At 45.0% G+C, this 17,550-nt stretch overlaps 1 long non-coding RNA gene across 1 annotated transcript; it reads right to left on the bottom strand.

Annotated features, from left to right (window-relative positions):
- Positions 1-2,617: 2,617 nt before the first annotated feature.
- Positions 2,618-14,359, bottom strand: LOC308571650. The gene is made up of 4 exons (XR_014001566.1): positions 12,522-14,359; positions 7,830-7,953; positions 5,098-5,305; positions 2,618-2,897 (listed from the first exon to the last, which is right to left on the bottom strand). It is a non-coding gene; the product is annotated as an uncharacterized lncRNA (long non-coding RNA).
- Between the last annotated feature and the right edge of the window lie 3,191 nt (positions 14,360-17,550).

Below are 17,550 nucleotides of genomic sequence, written 5' to 3'. Positions count from 1 at the left end.
ATGGTACCAAATAGTATGGGAAACATCCTTATTAGAAAAATTGAACAATAAACTGAAACTGACACGGGGACAAATGGAAGAAGACACTTCACCCCACTATGGCTCCCTTTTATCACATACACAGCCCAACAAGACAATGACAAGAATCCACCAACAGCATACAAATCAATATGGCTAACCTGATTCAAAAACACCCACCCACCTCACTCACACACAAAAACAAAGTTCACCAGATACAGATAGGTAGCCGTGTTGGGACTTCCGGGTTGGCGCCATCGCCGAATGGCGGACTCCCTCCGAGCTCCGGAGGGAGTCTGCTCGGCAGGGGCTGGGTCCTACCGCGCCGGCGACGCGGGGACCCTTAAAAACCACAGACACGGAGTCCGTGGACATGGGTGACTCGGCTGGCACCGCTAGCGCCCTCCCGACTCGTGAAGGAGCCTTTTTAAAGGCTACGGATCGGGTGCTGGGGAGTGGCGTGGTGCTGTGAGTCCTCTGCTTTCCCTGCCGAGCGAAGCCGCATGCCATTCGACGGAGAGCGCTGACTTCTTCTATTGAAAATTCGGACTATCAACAACAACCCGTGAGTAATTTGGAAACCGGGTTTAAAAGGAGAAAAAAAGAATTTTTTTCGGATTCGGTACGAGCGGGGGAGATCCAAAAAGGAAGTCAGTCCCCCCCCCCCTATTGTAAACATTCTAAAACAAGGACTGGGTAACCAAGGTCGAGAGAGAAGCGTATTTTTGATAAAAATTATTAATTCCACGATGGGAAATTACAAGAACTGTGCTGGAGAAGAGTGGAGGGTGAGAAGGAAAATGTAACCCCACCTGGGAACCGGGGCGATTCGTGAGAGAGCCTGGCGGAGAGAGACGGAGACTTTGACAGCTGTCAAAGTAGCTGTCAAAGTTGGAGAATATAAAGAGGACTTTGCCATGAGGACTTTGCTGGTTAATTTTGCTACAATTTGTTACAATTTGGATATAAACTGTTGAAAATAAGGAACAACAATTTGACTTTTGGATCAGAGGAAACAAAGTTACTACAATCCCCCTAGAGGGGTTTCGGGACATTACAAGAATGGTCGTAAGTGGAAAAATACTCTTGGAATCGCACAGGACTTGTTATCTCCAGGGAAAGCTGCAAAACTGAAACAGTATTTCGTCTACAGAGGTGTTTATATTAAAGGAGACAATAGAATTTTCTATTGAAGAAAGGAAGGGACTGGACGCAAGTTTTTGTTCCTGAACAACAATAACCTCTGTAGAGGTACCAAATTTCTGAATTAGAACGTTTTAGCAGCGGAACAGGACAAGAAACCTGAGAAAGTGAGAAAAAAGAACAAAGGACTGATTACGACATGGAAAGAACAATGGGGGGAGCGTCAAAGACCAAGGAAACTAAAAGCCCTTTGGGGCCTCTTTTAGACTGGATGTTTGAAGTTAAATATCATTAAAATAAATAAATTTAAAAAAAAAAACCGGCAAGGTAGAACTGGGGAAAAATCTGGTCATGGACTTGAGATCTCCAGGCTGACAATAGATAGACTGATGGATATGGGGAATTCAAACTGGGGGGGGGGGGGAGATCTGGAATCCAAAGGCTGTGTAACTATTTTTTGAATCTTTTTATATCCTATATCTTTTATATCTTTATATAACTTTTTGTATATCATTTTATTTTGATTGGACGTGTTTATTAAAAAAGGGAATTCGTGGAAGGAAACTGGGGCGGACCTTGGGGGAAAATATTTTTTTTCCTTTCTGTTAATGATGAGGGATGGTGGAATGACTGTATAATTTAAATTGAATAGTGGGTTAAACAAATTAAGTTTTAAATTGGGAGTGAGAGCTTGTAGAATCAAATTAATGAAAGGGGAATACAGTTGGGAGGGGGATGGGGGAGTCCAAGAAAGTTGGCAATGAAAGTAAGGTTTTAAGTGTATTTTATTCTTTTCTTTTTTCTTTGTACTTCTATCTTTTGTGTTTCGGAAACTTTAATAAATATGATTTAAAAAAAACAAAAACAGATAGGTAGCCGTGTTGGTCTGCCATAGTCAAAATAAAATAATTCCTTTCAGTAGCACCTTAAAGACCAACTAAGTTAGTTCTTGGTATGAGCTTTCGTGTGCATGCACACTTCTTCAGATACAAAGTTCACCAGAGTCAACCATAAACAAGCAACCACACCCTAGGCCAACCCCAACCTCTCTCACCACCAAAGGAACATAAGTGAATAGTAAAGAGAACCCGCACAAGCGATGCTGACACAAAACCCTACACATACATTAAGTAAAATAGAAACATTGCCACCCCTACTCACCATGGCCCCCACCTCTTTCTCCCTTTTCTTTCTAATGTAACACTAATGTCTCAACAAATGAAACTGATCCGTAGAAAATGTAACTTGAAAAAATAGACATTGCACATACTTTTGTAAACCAAGAAATCTTTAATAAAAATACATTAAAGATACGGTACAGAAATAATTTCAGAAACTGGGAACAAGTAATTGTTCCATACATTTTCTACCTTTTCCCACTCCTTGCTTAGAAGTTTGCAGAAGTGTTTGTATGAGGAATTATACGAAAGGGGAGGAAAGTATAGACAACTTCACAGTATATGAAACTGATCTTTATTGAGTCTTCTCTCTTTGCAGAAAATAGAGGAAGGGTCATAGCTCAGTGGGAGGGCATCTGCTTTGCATGGCAGAAGGTCCCACATTCAGCCCCCGACATCTCCTGCTGCTGCCCTGCAGAGATGCTGCCAGTCAGTGTAATCCATACTGAGCTCAATGGGCCTGACTCAGGACAAAGCAGCTTCTCATGTTCCTAAGAGTCAGAACATGAAGCCACCAAGCCACGTCTTGTCTTCTCTGACATGCAGCTAGAGAAAGGCCTGAAAATACCCAACAGTATATTTAGTATGAATAGCTCTAAGAATAGCAGAGAAAAAGATCTAGGACATTTCAGGATAGAAAGCCAGAAGTAGGTAGAATTTAACATTTTTTAAGCAACAACTTTTTATTGGGTTTTATAAACAGGGATGATAGGAATAGTAAGTAATGCAAATAAACAGACCTTTGATGTCATTTGCACATCAAAAATAGCACAATAAATTTGCAGTAATATCTACAAAATATGGTTCATTATTAGTGGTCAATGGGCAAGTTATTGGTTTATACAGTGGTTTAAATGAAAATGAAAACAAGGGGAAACAGGATAGGGGAAAACTTAACATTAAGTTCCTGCTTCCGTGGGAGGTTTTAGTAAATTGTGGGGGGCAGCAGTATAGAGTTGAGGTTGGATAGATGCCCTAAAACTGTTGTTGGGTTGGTTCACTTGTTTAAAAAAGGAGAAAACGGTTTTAAGAAGACATTTAGACTTTTGAGATGGAAGGATATTGCAACAATTTCCTACCATCCACTCCTATGTACCACTTAAGCATCTGCCGAGTACCGAGTGAACACCATATGTTGGCCTTTGCTACAGCCCTTGTTCATCTTACCTGCATATGAGCCTCTTGATCTACTGCAGATCAGTTAAAATGACATTTCAAAATGAGAAGCCTTAGAAGTAGGTTAAAAAAAATCTCATAACTCAAAAATGTTTTGCCTAGTGTAAGAGCCAACATTCACAGAGCACTCTGCTTTGCCAGGACCCCACACACATTGCTAGATTTCATGCATGCTGTTCTGAGAAGTTGGGGGACTGGGATTAATCCTCTCATAACATCTTTGTGGGTGTCTGACAAGCTGTTCCCCTCTTCCCCAAATGGAATGTTCTTTGTCTACTGCATTTATCAGATGGGTTATAAATCCTACAAGAACATGAAAGCAACCAAAACCGAGATAAATACTTTAGACCAGCAAGCCAGAAGATGGGGGAACCAGTAAATTCTTGATCTGATGCACATATTGCAGGTTAAGGGAGCTTATTTTCTCTCCCTGAAAACAGAAATGATAGGATCTCTTCTGGTCCTAGAACTTAGAACATGCTAAAAGGTGAAAATGAAAAAGGTGTTTATGTTGGAACAGGCCTGGCCATAGCAAGCGCCACTGCACCACGGACTGGAGACTGTCCATAATGCCCATTTAACTGCTTTCCCAGTCCGTTCCACCCATCATATCACCCTCCACAGAAACCAATACAGAGCATAGGATATGTCTGTGATATAGCAGTAATTAATTTTTAAAGGTTTTCTGAAAAATAAAGGTTTTAAACACACAAAAATTGTCCAGTAGCACCTTAGAGACCAACTAAGTATGTTTTGGGTATAAGCTTTTGTGTGCATGCACACTTCTTCAGATACTTAGTTGGTCTCTAAGGTACTACTGGATATTTTATTTATTTATTTTGGCTGCATCAGACCAATATGGCTACCTACCTGAATCTAGAATGTTTTATACATGTTTGTGTAGGAAGGAAACAAATGGCTCTCTCTTGGAAGGGAATTCAGGAGCACTGGGGTTGCCACAACTGTGAACACGCTGTACATCTGAAGCAGTTTCAAAACACGTTCTTTCCCTCCAAGAACTCTGGACATGGTAGTTTACCCCTCGCAGAGTTAAATTTCCCAGAAGCCGTTAATGAACTGCAGTGCCCAGAATGCTTTGAGGAGAAAAAGATTGCTCTGAATATGGCAGAGGCTAATTTAGCCTTCCGTATAGGATCTGATCTGGAGGAGACCTAAATCAAGGCCGCTAGTGCCTCCGTTGCTGTTATGTACTGAAGTTCTCACCCTGGGCCAGCAGGGGGATACTGTAGATAGTTATGCAAATAAGGGATCGAAAGTGACGTTCAGTGATTGGGTAGTTTTAGAAAATGGCAACAGTTACGTTGTACTGGAGCTCTATATAATCAGGCTGGCTGAACCCTTCAGTTCAGTTCTGTCCTGGCCCGTGAATAAACAAGAGCTGTTTGAAGAATCACTGTGTCGTCTGATATGTTCACCCACAACGTAACAGTGGGGATATGGGAGATCACCAGGACCTATCATGTTTGGATGAAAATATATTGATGGGTGTTTCCCCAAAACACAAGTATCTTTTTCAGGATTGAACCACTAATGCCAAATTAATTTCAAAATTATTACTTACCTGCCTTCCCACTATGTCTAATTCTCCCCACGTTTGTCAGTTTTGTCTGTGCTACAGGGTCCATACGTTCCACAATAATAATATTCCTGAATGCAGGCAGGTAGATGACAACTTTTCATGGAGCTCAGGATAAAGATAATTCCTCCAAGCTTCTAGTGTGGTCCCTTGAGTAACTTTGAATAGCTTCTCTCCACATGAAATAGGTCACCTGCAACGTTGGGTGAAAGATTGCAGGGGGGTGGACTAAATGACCCTTGCGGGCCCTTCCAGGTCTACAATTCTATAAAATAAGAAACCAGGATAAGGAACCACTGGTTACTTGAACTCTTTCAAAGATTTTTCTAACTGATGTCATAATGCTGAGCTATGAGCTGCAGGATGACATCATGATACAGAGTTAGCTAGGTCATAAATGCCTCCAAAGCATGCTATCTTACGGAAGTGATAACTAGATGTGACAGAAGCAGACCTGTGTGAGTGTGTTCAGGCTTGCCGCAAAGCCTCCCCCCCCCCCACCAACCTACACAAACATACAAGCCATTTCAGTTGAGGTATGAAAGTCAAACTCCATTTGCTACATATTGCAGTTGGGATTTTTGAACGACCGTATTCCTTCATATGAACCTGCCCAAGCTCTAAGATCTTGGGGGGAAGCCTCTCTCTGCCCCACCACTGTCACAGGCACATTAGGTGGGGACATGGGGAGGGCCTTCTTGGTGGCGACTCCCAGTTAACTTTGGAACTTCCTCCCTAGAGAGGCTGGACTGGCTCCCTCCAATTGCCCATCTACCAGCAGGTGAAGACTTTTATTCCTATAGGCTCTTGGGAACTGACTCTTTTAAGGAAAGGGTTTTTAATAGTGTGGTGCTGTTTTCTACTAGATTTTATATATCTGTTCTAATATTATTTTAATTATGTTTAATTCCTTTTTAACTATTATCACACACACACACACACAGAGAGAGAGAGAGAGAGAGAGAGAGAGAGAGAGAGAGAGAGAGCGCTTTCTGTGTTTTACACATTTGTTTTCATTTTCGTGAGCCACCCTGAGCTCCAGTTCTGGGGAAAAGGAAGGATATAAATATAAATAGTTTTAATTACATTTATTTCTGTACATTTGTTTAGCTCCAGTTGCTCATAATCCCACGCTTCTTTCAAAATTTGGACAAATGTGTGCAATGAAGTTGCACTGCCTTTCTAAATGAATTCAGGAATTCTCTCAAGAGCTTTGTGGGTTTACTTCTACCACCTCAGAGGATCTGTTTTAAGCTCATTTATCTTTGCTACCTGTTAATAACAGACTTCTGCAAAGCTAAAAAGATTATTAATATTAGATGATCAACACCAAGCCTCATACTGGAAGCTCCAGAGTGGAATCAATCCCAGTAGAGCTTGCATTTGGTGTCACACGTTAAAAACCCCGCTTGTCAAGGATCCGCCAGGAGTGTGTTTTAAGGCTCCTGATTTCTCCTTTGCAACTGCGTGCTCACCTGCTCTGCACCTGACAATGCATATGACATCAGGTGTAGGGCAGGCGTGTGTGGTTGGGGAGAGACCTCATGGGCCAAATTAGATCCCAGCAGAGCATAATTCGGGCCGTGCGCCATAGGTTGCCCATTGGTGTTTTATAATCATGAACTAAAAAACAGCTGCGTATGTAAGATATCCCATGTGCTGAATCTTCAGCAGGTCCTAGCAGAAAGGCTGTGTGGGTTTGCAAGGCCTACGTACATTTTCAAAAGCAGGAGGCGGGTGGATGACCACAGCACGTGCCAGAGATGATAAAATGCTAGGTTTATAAACTGAGATGAAAGCTTGGATTTGGCTGCCTTGAAAACAACTGTAGATTCCCCACCCCCACCCCCATGCATAATTTACGTCTGTTCTGTTCCAACATCTGGTGCACTTACTTAAAACTCTACTTCTCCACATTTTAAATAGATGGGTTGGTTTGTTGGAAAAAGAATGGGAATTGGGATTTACTAACATTAGGCAATGGATCAACATCAATACAGTCAAATCGTAGCTTGTGCACATTTAACCTGTGCAATTGCAGCTTCACACGCTCTGCGGCTGGCCAGCTGATACCGCACAAGTTAAACGTGTGCAAGGTGGGCTCTCAGACTTGCTTACTGGGCTGTGGGATCCTCCCGCAAGATGACATGGGAGCCTGCCAGAGCCTGTTAAGCAAGGCCTGCTCAGCACACAGGCTTTGGAAAGGCAGGGGTGGCGGCATAGAGGTGCTTTTAGGGGTTTCCTTACTATACACGCAATTTCCTGGAACACAGCCCCCATGCAAGCTGTGAGCTGACTGTAGTGATGGAATTGTCAAATGTAGGCAGGAAAGTAAAGCCATTCTCAGCTTGAGATAGACAATATGCATTTTAAACATTTTCCCCTGGCCTTTCCATTCCAGCCATAGATAATAATAATAATAATAATAATAATAATAATAATAATAATAATAATAATAATAATAATAATATATTATTATTATTTATACCCCGCCCATCTGGCTGGGCCTCCCCAGCCACTCTGGGCGGCTTCCATAAAAACCAAAAATACAGTAAAATATCACACGTTAAAAACTTCCCTGAACAGGGCTGCCTTAAGATAGATAACACAAGATTGTTGCAACACAAAGGATTGACTTCGCCCCTGGAGAAACACTCCATTTTCTCTTGACACAGATGGATGCCAGCAACAACAACGAAATCTATACTGCAACACACTATCAAAGAGACTTTCTGGTTCATTTTGAAGCCATTTTTTGTTCTTTCTTGAAGCTGACTATAGGATCCAATGGTGAAATCTTGAATTTTCGTGTACCTGTGATTGGGCAGTAGATGCTCCATTCTAACATAGGAGGTGTTCATGATCTTTCTTTCTTTGGGTTTTGGTTGTTCGTAATAATAATTACTGAGCCAATGCACATTCCCTAATGGGAACAATTCCTGCTGAAATGAATGAGTTGGGAATGATGGGCAGCTGTTGTTTTACGCTTATTCCAAAAAGTTTCCCTGCCCTTTTCCAAGTCATCAAGATCTCCACACTTTGAATCCATCCCATCCTCTTGAGGATCAATGGGCATGAAAGATCCCTGCCTGATAGATGTGCATGCATTAACCAAGCGGAACAGAGCAGTTCTGTGGGAAGGCAGGGGGCAGACAAATTGTGCAACAGAAGATCATGAATCCTGCTGATCTGCAGGACATTATTTTGGGTAAAAGTATGGGTAAAATTGCAAGTAATCAAGCTGGCCCTTTAGCAACAACTAATGCTCAATATCTTCAAAGGAAAAGCAATCATGTAGAATCATATTATGTCTGATTTTGATGTATTTGAAAACTTGCCCAATTCTTTCTTAACTTTAGCTAAAGTGAATACAGTAAACACATTTGCTTACTGTTGCTTTTAGATTATTATCTAGAAGTTTAGTCTAATGCATGACCCAAGCATTAGAGAGATTATGGGATAGGAGAGCGCATGGCAAGGCAGCTACTGGTGGCAAGCGTTCTTCCAGTGTTAATTGATGTCAATTAGGGTGTTGTTTCTCTTACAATTAATTTATTAATCATTTTATCTCGTTCATCAAAAACATGTTTTAAAGCATTTATTATGTTAATATCAAATATATAAAATGTGCAGACATTTGGGAGCTTTAAAATTCCACTCTGCTGTTTCAGTATAGAGTCCTTGCTAAATTATTTGTTTCTTTAACTAGAATTCTGAAAGAATGTGGATGTTGAGAAAAAAGGAACAAAGAGAGGCAGAGATAGGATAATAAGCTACCTTGTAAAAATCTCACAAATTGTAAAGGAATGTATAAGACACTGTTGCTAAATAAATATTCACAGAAAATTACTTCACACTACATTTGTTGAACAGTTTAATCAAGAAGTGCATTCACTGGATCCAGCAGACAAAGGGATGTGTTTTTAAACATGAGTTGACAAAGAGTTGAGGCATGCATAAGCAATTGGACATGAGAAAAACCAAAGAGAATGTACCTTCCACCCCTAAGCTGTGGGAGGCTTCCTATTTAATTCACTGAGATAAACAGGACATTGAGTGGGAATTAAAAATGAATTGGGGGCACTTGAAACAAAGATGTTCTTAGACTTCCAGCCTCTAACCATCCACAATGTACCAGTGCTTTATTTATATTTCTGAGAACTTCTCTGGACACGATATTAGATTTGCTAGCACCGTTAGTTCAGAATGGGGCAATTCTATTAGTGGCATTCTGGTTTGTGTCAATATTGCCCCATAAACTTGCAGATCAGTTGGGCTGTTGCTTATTCACCCTGTGCTGATTGTACCCTGCAATGTGCCAGCAGGTACCGATATATAAGACTAGAAAAGAGAGAGTAGGAACAGGCTGTACCAAATCCATTGCTCTATGTGTGAGGTGCAAAAATGTGTTTTCATAGAATCATAGAGTTGGAAGAGACCACAAGGGCCATCGAGTCCAACCCCCTGCCAAGCAGGAAACACCATCAGAGCACTCCTGACATATGGTTGTCAAGCCTCTGCTTAAAGACCTCCAAAGTAGGAGACTCCACCACACTCCTTGGCAGCAAATTCCACTGTCAAACAGCTCTTACTGTCAGGAAGTTCTTCCTAATGTTTAGGTGGAATCTTCTTTCTTGTAGTTTGGATCCATTGCTCCGTGTCCGCTTCTCTTGTATCTGTCACTCTATATATGCAGTGCTTCTAAACCAAAAGCTGCATGGCATCAGCGCTCAGCTTTGTTCTAATCATTTTCCTGCCTGCACAGCAGGTGCGTGTGTGTGAAGAAAATCACTGTGAAAAACAACAGCCCAGGGTGTCCTTTCTCTGCACTGCCGATTGGGCAGAATCCAGTTATGATTGTGTGCTGATGAAAGGTGTTCCATCAGCGGAAAGTGGAGGGGGGAATTTATGGTCATTCTGTGGCCCCTCAATGCTGGTAAGGCCAAAGATGATCCCTGTGGGGGGAGGACTGGGAAATGGCCTGGATCTCAAGACTCCAAAGCCATTGTGATGCTGCAGGATGCCCAAACTAGGGGGAGATATAGACCACATTCTGAGCTGGTCTAAATCTTCCTCTCCTTTCTTTCAAACTGTTTTTAAAAACTGTGCTAAATGAATGGAGGAGTCTCTGACCTCGCTTTTACTCTGCCAGTGAAAATCTGGCATGGCAACAAGTAGGCAGATAGACTACGTTTGGAGATCAACCCCAGCTCCCCTGCCATAGGATTACACCCCAAGAAAACCATTTTCACTGAAAATAGGAGGCAGTCTTAGGCTTCAATTCTATGGTTCCTAAAGGTCATTTCCGGGGCCATAGTATTCTTCAGATCTCTCCCAGGAGGGTGAGAGAGTTCTTCATTTAGTGTATAAGTTTGGATCTCCTTCTCTATCTCTGTGTCCTTCCTTCAGCCAGTGTCCCTTCAGCACTGGAGAGGGCAAAAATGAAGTGTTCGGAGAGACAGACTGTGGACCCACAACCATCCCATTCACCCAACACATCCCCAGAACAGGAGACAAACTGCACTGCAGTTTATTTCCCTCCCACTGGACCACCATTAAAAAAGAAAACATAACCCTTTCCGCCTTCTGCCCCACCACACCAGTGTGGGCCCAGCAGGTTGTGAGATAAAGCAGGTTGTTCGCTTTTGGTTCTCCCTCCCTTTTTATGATTTGCTTTCAGTTCTGTTCTGTTCAGTTCATTTCACTTTTAACTGGTATACCACCCCCCTTCTGTATGCACAAGGTGGTTTACAAGCTGAAGAAACAACAAAATATAAAAAGATCACACAACTGATAACCATCTGATCCAATACTGTACAAAAAAGTCATAATAAAAACCTAACTTTAAAATAAACAGCTTATCTCAAATAAAGTAATATTCAATGATCCATCAGAATATAATAGTACACATGGTCTGGGAAAGGCTTCTAAGACTGGAGGGAAGGGTGAGGCAGATGGAAGAAAACATTGCCTGATGGCCAGCACAAAATCTGTCTCCCCTCACAAGTGTATTGTATGCAATAGTTGATGCCAGGCTTTAATATGTAAAATACTGGAGTCCAGGGGCACCATCTCCTGTGGGCCAACCCCCCCCCCATGTTCAAATGGGGCAGAGGAGGCCAAGCACCCAGCTGAGCATGGCACAGCTTCAGTGGCTGGCTCTTCCTCCTGCCATGGAGGGCAAGGAGCAGGGAAGCAGCCCCCGGCCCATGGGGGGAGGGGGAGGGGAGGGGGAGGGGGAGCCACTGGCACCACTGGCCATTGAAGTCACGCTACCACCACTTTTGGTTCAACCCCAGCTCTTCTGTACGTCCTGCCATCACACACGTGACAGCCCCCCACCCCAGTTGTCCTCAGAAGTTGGAGCCTCTGCTGGAGACAGTCTAAGATCCCTACAGTTGCTGAATGGGAATCAGAGCTGTGTGAGCATGCCACAGTCACTATGTGTGTGGTAGTATCCTAACATTAAATACAATTTGCTATGGGATAGAAACTTTTCCTCTTCCCACCATAATATATATATAGAGTATCATGAAAGGTCTCATGGACATGTCCCACACTCCTTCTGCAGAGCTGAGGCCAATGTCACAACAACCCCTGTGAGAAATGTTAAGCTGTGAGGGAAGGCTTCCTCAAGGATACTCAGAGTTTCATAGGTAAGTGAGGACAGGACATAGCATGGGTTGCCAGTGCCTGGGGCAGGGTAAGTGTTGCACACCCCTGGTAGACTGGGCAATGGTCAGTCCCTTCGCTGGCCAGCATCTAATCAAGGCTGTCCCTCCCTCCTCCCCCTCCCTCTCAGCTCAGGGATGGGGCACGTGTGGGCATCCCTTCGCCAGCCATGAGGAGGCGGTGGCAGTGCCCCAGCCCAGGTGGCCCAGCCCAGGCGTTGCTTGCCTCCCAGCAGCTCCATGCTCATGGGGGTGCAACCTCAGAAATTTTCACCTGGGGCCATGACTCCCCATGCTACACCACTGAATGAGGATGTGGACCTGAGCTCACCACATCCAAGCCCATTACTCAAGACACTGCCCTGCCAGTGGCTTTCATATAAGCAGGTAGGTAGCCGTGTTGGTCTGCCATAGTCAAAATAAAAAAATTCCTTCCAGTAGCACCTTAAAGACCAACTAAGTTAGTTCTTGGTATGAGCTTTCGTGTGCATGCACACTTCTTCAGATACACATATTTTCATATAAGCTTCAGCCAGCCACTGGTGCTGTGCCTCTCACTAGCCAGGCATGAGAAAGAGTCAATGTCTCTGCACTAGGAAAAGTTTTGCTTGCTGAGTTTTTTGCAGCTGCAAGCCAGGCTGGCAACACTGCTCACACATTTCCCACACGAACACATTTCTGCTTCATCTTTTTGCTTTAAAGCATTCAACTAAGTGCAAACATACCCCGTGGATTTACCTGAAATTAAAGTGTTGTGAATTTCATTTCATTCTCAGAATTAAAATCAGATCCTCAGTATCAATTACTGCTTTGCTGGGATCTGCTGAATAAATCATTAAAGGCAAAACTTTGGTATACATTACATCAACACCAGCTTTTCCCAGCCTCTGCCCAACCCTGATTACATATTAACCTAACAAAAATGTCTTACTTTTTGGTGAGTCAAATGTCAGATGACAGATACTGTTTTTGAATGGCTGCACATTTTAGATTGTGAATTATGAAAATAAGAATCAGAATATGGTTTTAAATGCCTTTAATTCTACTTAACAAAATTAACGCCAGTTTATAGCAAGTACTCTAATTAAATTGTTTTTGTGGACCGTGCTAAGATAATACTGCATAATTAAGCACATAATCCATCTAAAGTTAAGGCGTTTTCAAGGCTCAAGTTCTATGCACACATTTGAAAGAAAGCTCTACTGTTGTCCGTGAGACTTACCGTACTTCTGAGCATGCATGCAAAAGATAGGGCTAAAAATCTCATTACTGTCATTGTGACTGTTAAGCACTAAAATGAGACTTAAAAGAGTTCAGCCTTGGCTGGATTTTGTGCAACTGCCTCTAACAGCAGCATGATGTGCTCGCATTAGCAAGTGAAAATGTGTAGTATCTGTGCTGGGAAAACCTTCACATCCCAATTTGTGCTGCTAAAGTAGCAGGAGCCAGCCAGGGTATTAAAAAACAAACAAACAGCCAGATAACCCTGCTGGACATTATCTACTTGCACGGTGTTTAGTTATCACATATAATTACAATTTTTGTTGCAATGTATTCTATTGATGGAAGAGACAAGCTATAGTTAGTTATAAATACATAATAATAGGCTCTAACTTGATCCTTAACTCAATAAAATGCATGGATGTCTAAAGATGATGAGGAATGGTGAAACAAGGAAGCCTTCATCATATTTATTAAGGTTTTCCAGATAATAATAAATGTGGATGTTTGTTCCTGAAGCAGAGTTATCTTTTAGGTTGCTAGGACCCCCAAGAAAAATGCAAAAACCCACATTAGGGAGCTCGTTTTTATTTCCTGTCAGAAAATGGGGGAGGGGGGAATAATGTTTTGTTTGTTACTATGTAATGCATTTTATGTTTTTATACTGCCTTGTGATCTTCAGATGAAGGGTGTTGTTTAGTCGTTTAGTCGTGCCCGACTCTTTGTGACCCCCTGGACCAGAGCACGCCAGGCACTCCTGTCTTCCACTGCCTCCCGCAGTTTGGTCAAACTCATGTTGGTAGCTTCGAGAACACTATCCAACCATCTCGTCCTCTGTCATCCCCTTCTCCTTGTGCCCTCCATCTTTCCCAACATCAGGGTCTTTTCCAGGGAGTCTTCTCTTCTCATGAGGTGGCCAAAGTCTTGGAGCCTCAGCTTCAGGATCTGTCCTTCCAGTGAGCACTCAGGGCTGATTTCCTTCAGAATGGAGAGGTTAGATGAAGGGTGGTATACAAATTTAATAATGATCATAATCATAATATCATCCTGGGAAGCTTTAATGCTGTTCCCCGGAGGTTTTCATCAAGCTGGATGGTGAACAAAACCAAAATTATAAAGGGGAGGAGAGAGAGAAATATTGGGCAGGTGGTGAAGCCATCACTCTCAAAGTTCCCGGTGTTCCCAGCCAAGCAGCCGAGCTGATTCTCTGTAGCAGCAACGAAGCATCTCATTCCTGTCGTCGCGATGAACTTTTGAGGGGTAAAGCCCGGCACATTTTCGGCATATCCCGCGGCCACCGCCACAGCAGCCTGCTTTTTAAAACAACAACAACGTCGCCCCCCCTCGAAACAGCCGCTCCCCCCCGGGTTCGCGTCTCCGCTCCTCCACCTGCAGCTGCTGGGTGACCTTGGGCCAGTCACGCTTCTCTGAAGTCTCTCAGCCCCACTCACCTCACAGAGTGTTTGTTGTGGGGGAGGAAGGGAAAGGAGAATGTTAGCCGCTTTGAGACTCCTTCGGGTAGTGATAAAGCGGGATATCAAATCCAAACTCTTCTTCTTCTTCTTCTTCTTCTTCAAAGTACCTGCTGCTGAGCCAGAGACAAGACCAAGCCAAGCAGGAGCCCGACGCCTCAACCCGCCCCCCCCGCATCCCCCCGGCCCAGGGGCGCCGCTCGGGGGTCTTCCGCCGCCCGCCCCGCCTCCGGTTCCCTTCCTGGCTCCCGGCAGCTCCAGCTCGGCGCGCGCGGGGCGGGGCGGCCCGTCCTGGCGGCCGCCCCTCTCTCTCCCCTCCCGCTCCCATTCATTTGCTCAGCCCGGAGAGGAGCGAGACGCAGCCGCCGCCGCCTCTCTCGTGTCCCGCGCGGACGGCGGCGCTGCAGGTGAGTTGCCGCGCTGCCGCGCTTCAGCCCGAGCGGAGGGGAAAAGGAGGAGCCGCCGCCCGGTCCCGCTTCCCCGGGGGCGCCTTCCTGGGCGCGGGGCTGCCCCGCGCCGGGCGCCCCTCCGCGGCAACACCGGGGCCGAGCCGAAAAGCCCACGAAGCGCCCTGGCCGCCTCGCGGGGAGCAGGAGCCCCCGGTCCTCCGCCGCCCCCTTCTTCCCCTCTCCCCCCTCGGCGCCCGCTCCCGGGTCCTGGGGCTGCTGCCTGAGGCGCTCGCCCTCCAACGTTTCTGGTTCATTTCCTTGCAGGCGGGGGGGGGGAAGACCCCGCCGCCTCCGCCGTTTGTGTCCGGACTTTCCCCGGGCGCGCTTCCCCTCCGGTCTTCTGGGCCGAACATCCACCTGTTGCGGCGGAGCCCAGGCGCCCCGGGAGGCTGGCCGGTGGCGCCGCTTCCATCCTGCGGACAAAAGGGCTGCCGCCCCCGCGAAACCAGGAGCCGCTCTCTGGGGCTCGAGGTCTTCGCAGGCCCTTCATCTCCTCTCCCTTGGCGCCTCAGCCCCCAGCCCTGCTTGCGCGGCTCCTGCGTCTGGGGGCTGCCGCTCCCCGGTTGCAAATGGTGCCTGTAAGGCCACATCAGAGACGCCCCCGGGACCCAGGTGCTGCAGTCTTCCCCGCCCTGTGATTAAACCCCGCACTACTTGGCGGAGCTGGTTTGGAGCCCTGACTAGATCACTGGTGCAAATGGAAGGGCATGGAAAACAGTTTCCTAGTTCGCACTGGCAGCCAGGACATAGTTGATTGAATGTCTTATGACGCCACAGTGACACCACAGTCGTGTCCATAGCAGCCACAGGTGCGGGGAGACAGGATTGTGAGTAATCCAGCAATCCTAACTCTGGCTGGGGAGCAGCTGCATCTGGAGCCCTGCGGGTGGGGGGGGCAGGTGTGGGGTGTTTTGTTTCTGCTGCCCTAGCTGTAGGTTTGTGCAGCTGAGAGAGCAGAGGATCAGGGCCTTTGGGGATCCGCAGGACTTTGAATCCAAAGTCAAGACTTTGAATCGGGCACAGCAGTGGCCAAGCCCTCCTGGCAGGAGGGGGCTGGTGGGGGGGCAGCTGTCTTGTCTTCATCACCTCGGCCAGCACAGATCTGGAGGGGAGGATTGCACTATAAGTTTTGAACCATATTAGTTTAGTTTGATGTATAGAGCTGTGTTTTAACCTATAAGAGAGCTTTTTGTTTAGGGCTGTATTCTGCTGTTCGCTTCTAGCATGATTTAGGACATTGCTTCCCCAAGTGGGCTGTACTGCTCCCTGTGGGGCAGTGGGATTACTTAGGGGGTGCTGAGAAGCGGGGGGGGGGGGCACTGAAGGTGATAAGGACTATCAGACTTTGGAAAGTTGACAAAACTGGATCCGACTTTGAAAAGTTAGTACAATTGGCTCAAGTTGATCAGTTTTGCTGAATTAAGCAAACAAAATAGTTTTATTTGGGTTTTGAGTGAAGGTGAAATTAATGGTTATTATTTTGAATTTTATTGTGTTAATGTCTTCCTTAATGGGCCATGCAAACTGCTATTTTGAACAATGCTTTTTATAAGGTAGGGTAGTGGACCCTGGGGGTGAGTTTATGGAACCAAAGTGGCAGTGATCTCTAAAAGATTTAGGAGATATGAGATAGGAAAAGCTTTTTATCATATATTTTATTTCAGATGTACTGAAGCATTCTAGACATGGAATGGAAATCTGATACAGACTATGCTGGACTAGACTATGTTATGGGATTTCCCTTAGCATAGGGACAACAGTGGCCAAGCCCTCCTGGCAGGTATTCATGTGGAGGCTGGGTAGCATTTTGTAGTCTAAAAGAAAGCAGAACAAAACATTTGGCACCAGTTTGGCTGCAGGAGTTGTCAGAAGAAGGCATACAAGGTGCCACCCAACTGTCTTAGGGACTCCACTCTGAATTTGTGTAAGGTTTACTCCTTAGCCCTGTCTTCTCCTGAAGATGTCACACAAGGCATGTATATATTGCCCAATATACCCATATTTCAGCATAGTTGACACAAACTAGTATATTTGTTTAGCTGGAGTATTGTGTACGCACATGTGTCGTCGTCGTCCCCTCTTCTTGATTAGGTGAAACTTGTTGCTCAGTGAGACATAGGTCTTTGTCTAGCAAACTTTCCATCCAGTCCTGGCTTTCACCCCTCAGATCTCCGGGGAAAGTGCATTTCTCTTCCCAGAGATGCAAGATCTTGCGGGAAACGGGCGCCACTTCTCCACTGGCTGCAGGGCGTGGGAGGCACCTGCAGGGGCTCTGCATTTTGTGCCGCCCGAGGCAGCTGCTTCACCCCACCTCCTGGACAGGCTGGCTGGGCCTGTGATCCCAGGAGAAACTCATGCAGTTCTGAGAAGCTTTCCTAGTTAACTATTAGAGAATCAGGGAGAACATGTGGTTGGCATCAAATGAACCTTTCTTTATGTGTTGGTAGCGGTCGTCTTGTTGAAAGGAGAATGTTTACAGAAAGAATTTCCAGGCATAGCACTGACATGTGAAGAATCTGAGAATGCTGAACAAATGCAACTATAGAGCATTAAGCTTCCTGTCTTCTTTGGGATAAAATGTGGGAAATATATATTCTTAACTGAATTTATTAAAAGTATAGGGAG

Source organism: Podarcis bocagei (assembly GCF_964188305.1).
Source record: "Podarcis bocagei genome assembly, chromosome: 13".
In the NCBI taxonomy this organism is placed as follows: Eukaryota; Metazoa; Chordata; class Lepidosauria; order Squamata; family Lacertidae; genus Podarcis; species Podarcis bocagei.
The sequence above is the reverse complement of the archived record's forward strand: the minus strand, read 5'-3'. Positions and strand labels throughout refer to the sequence as shown.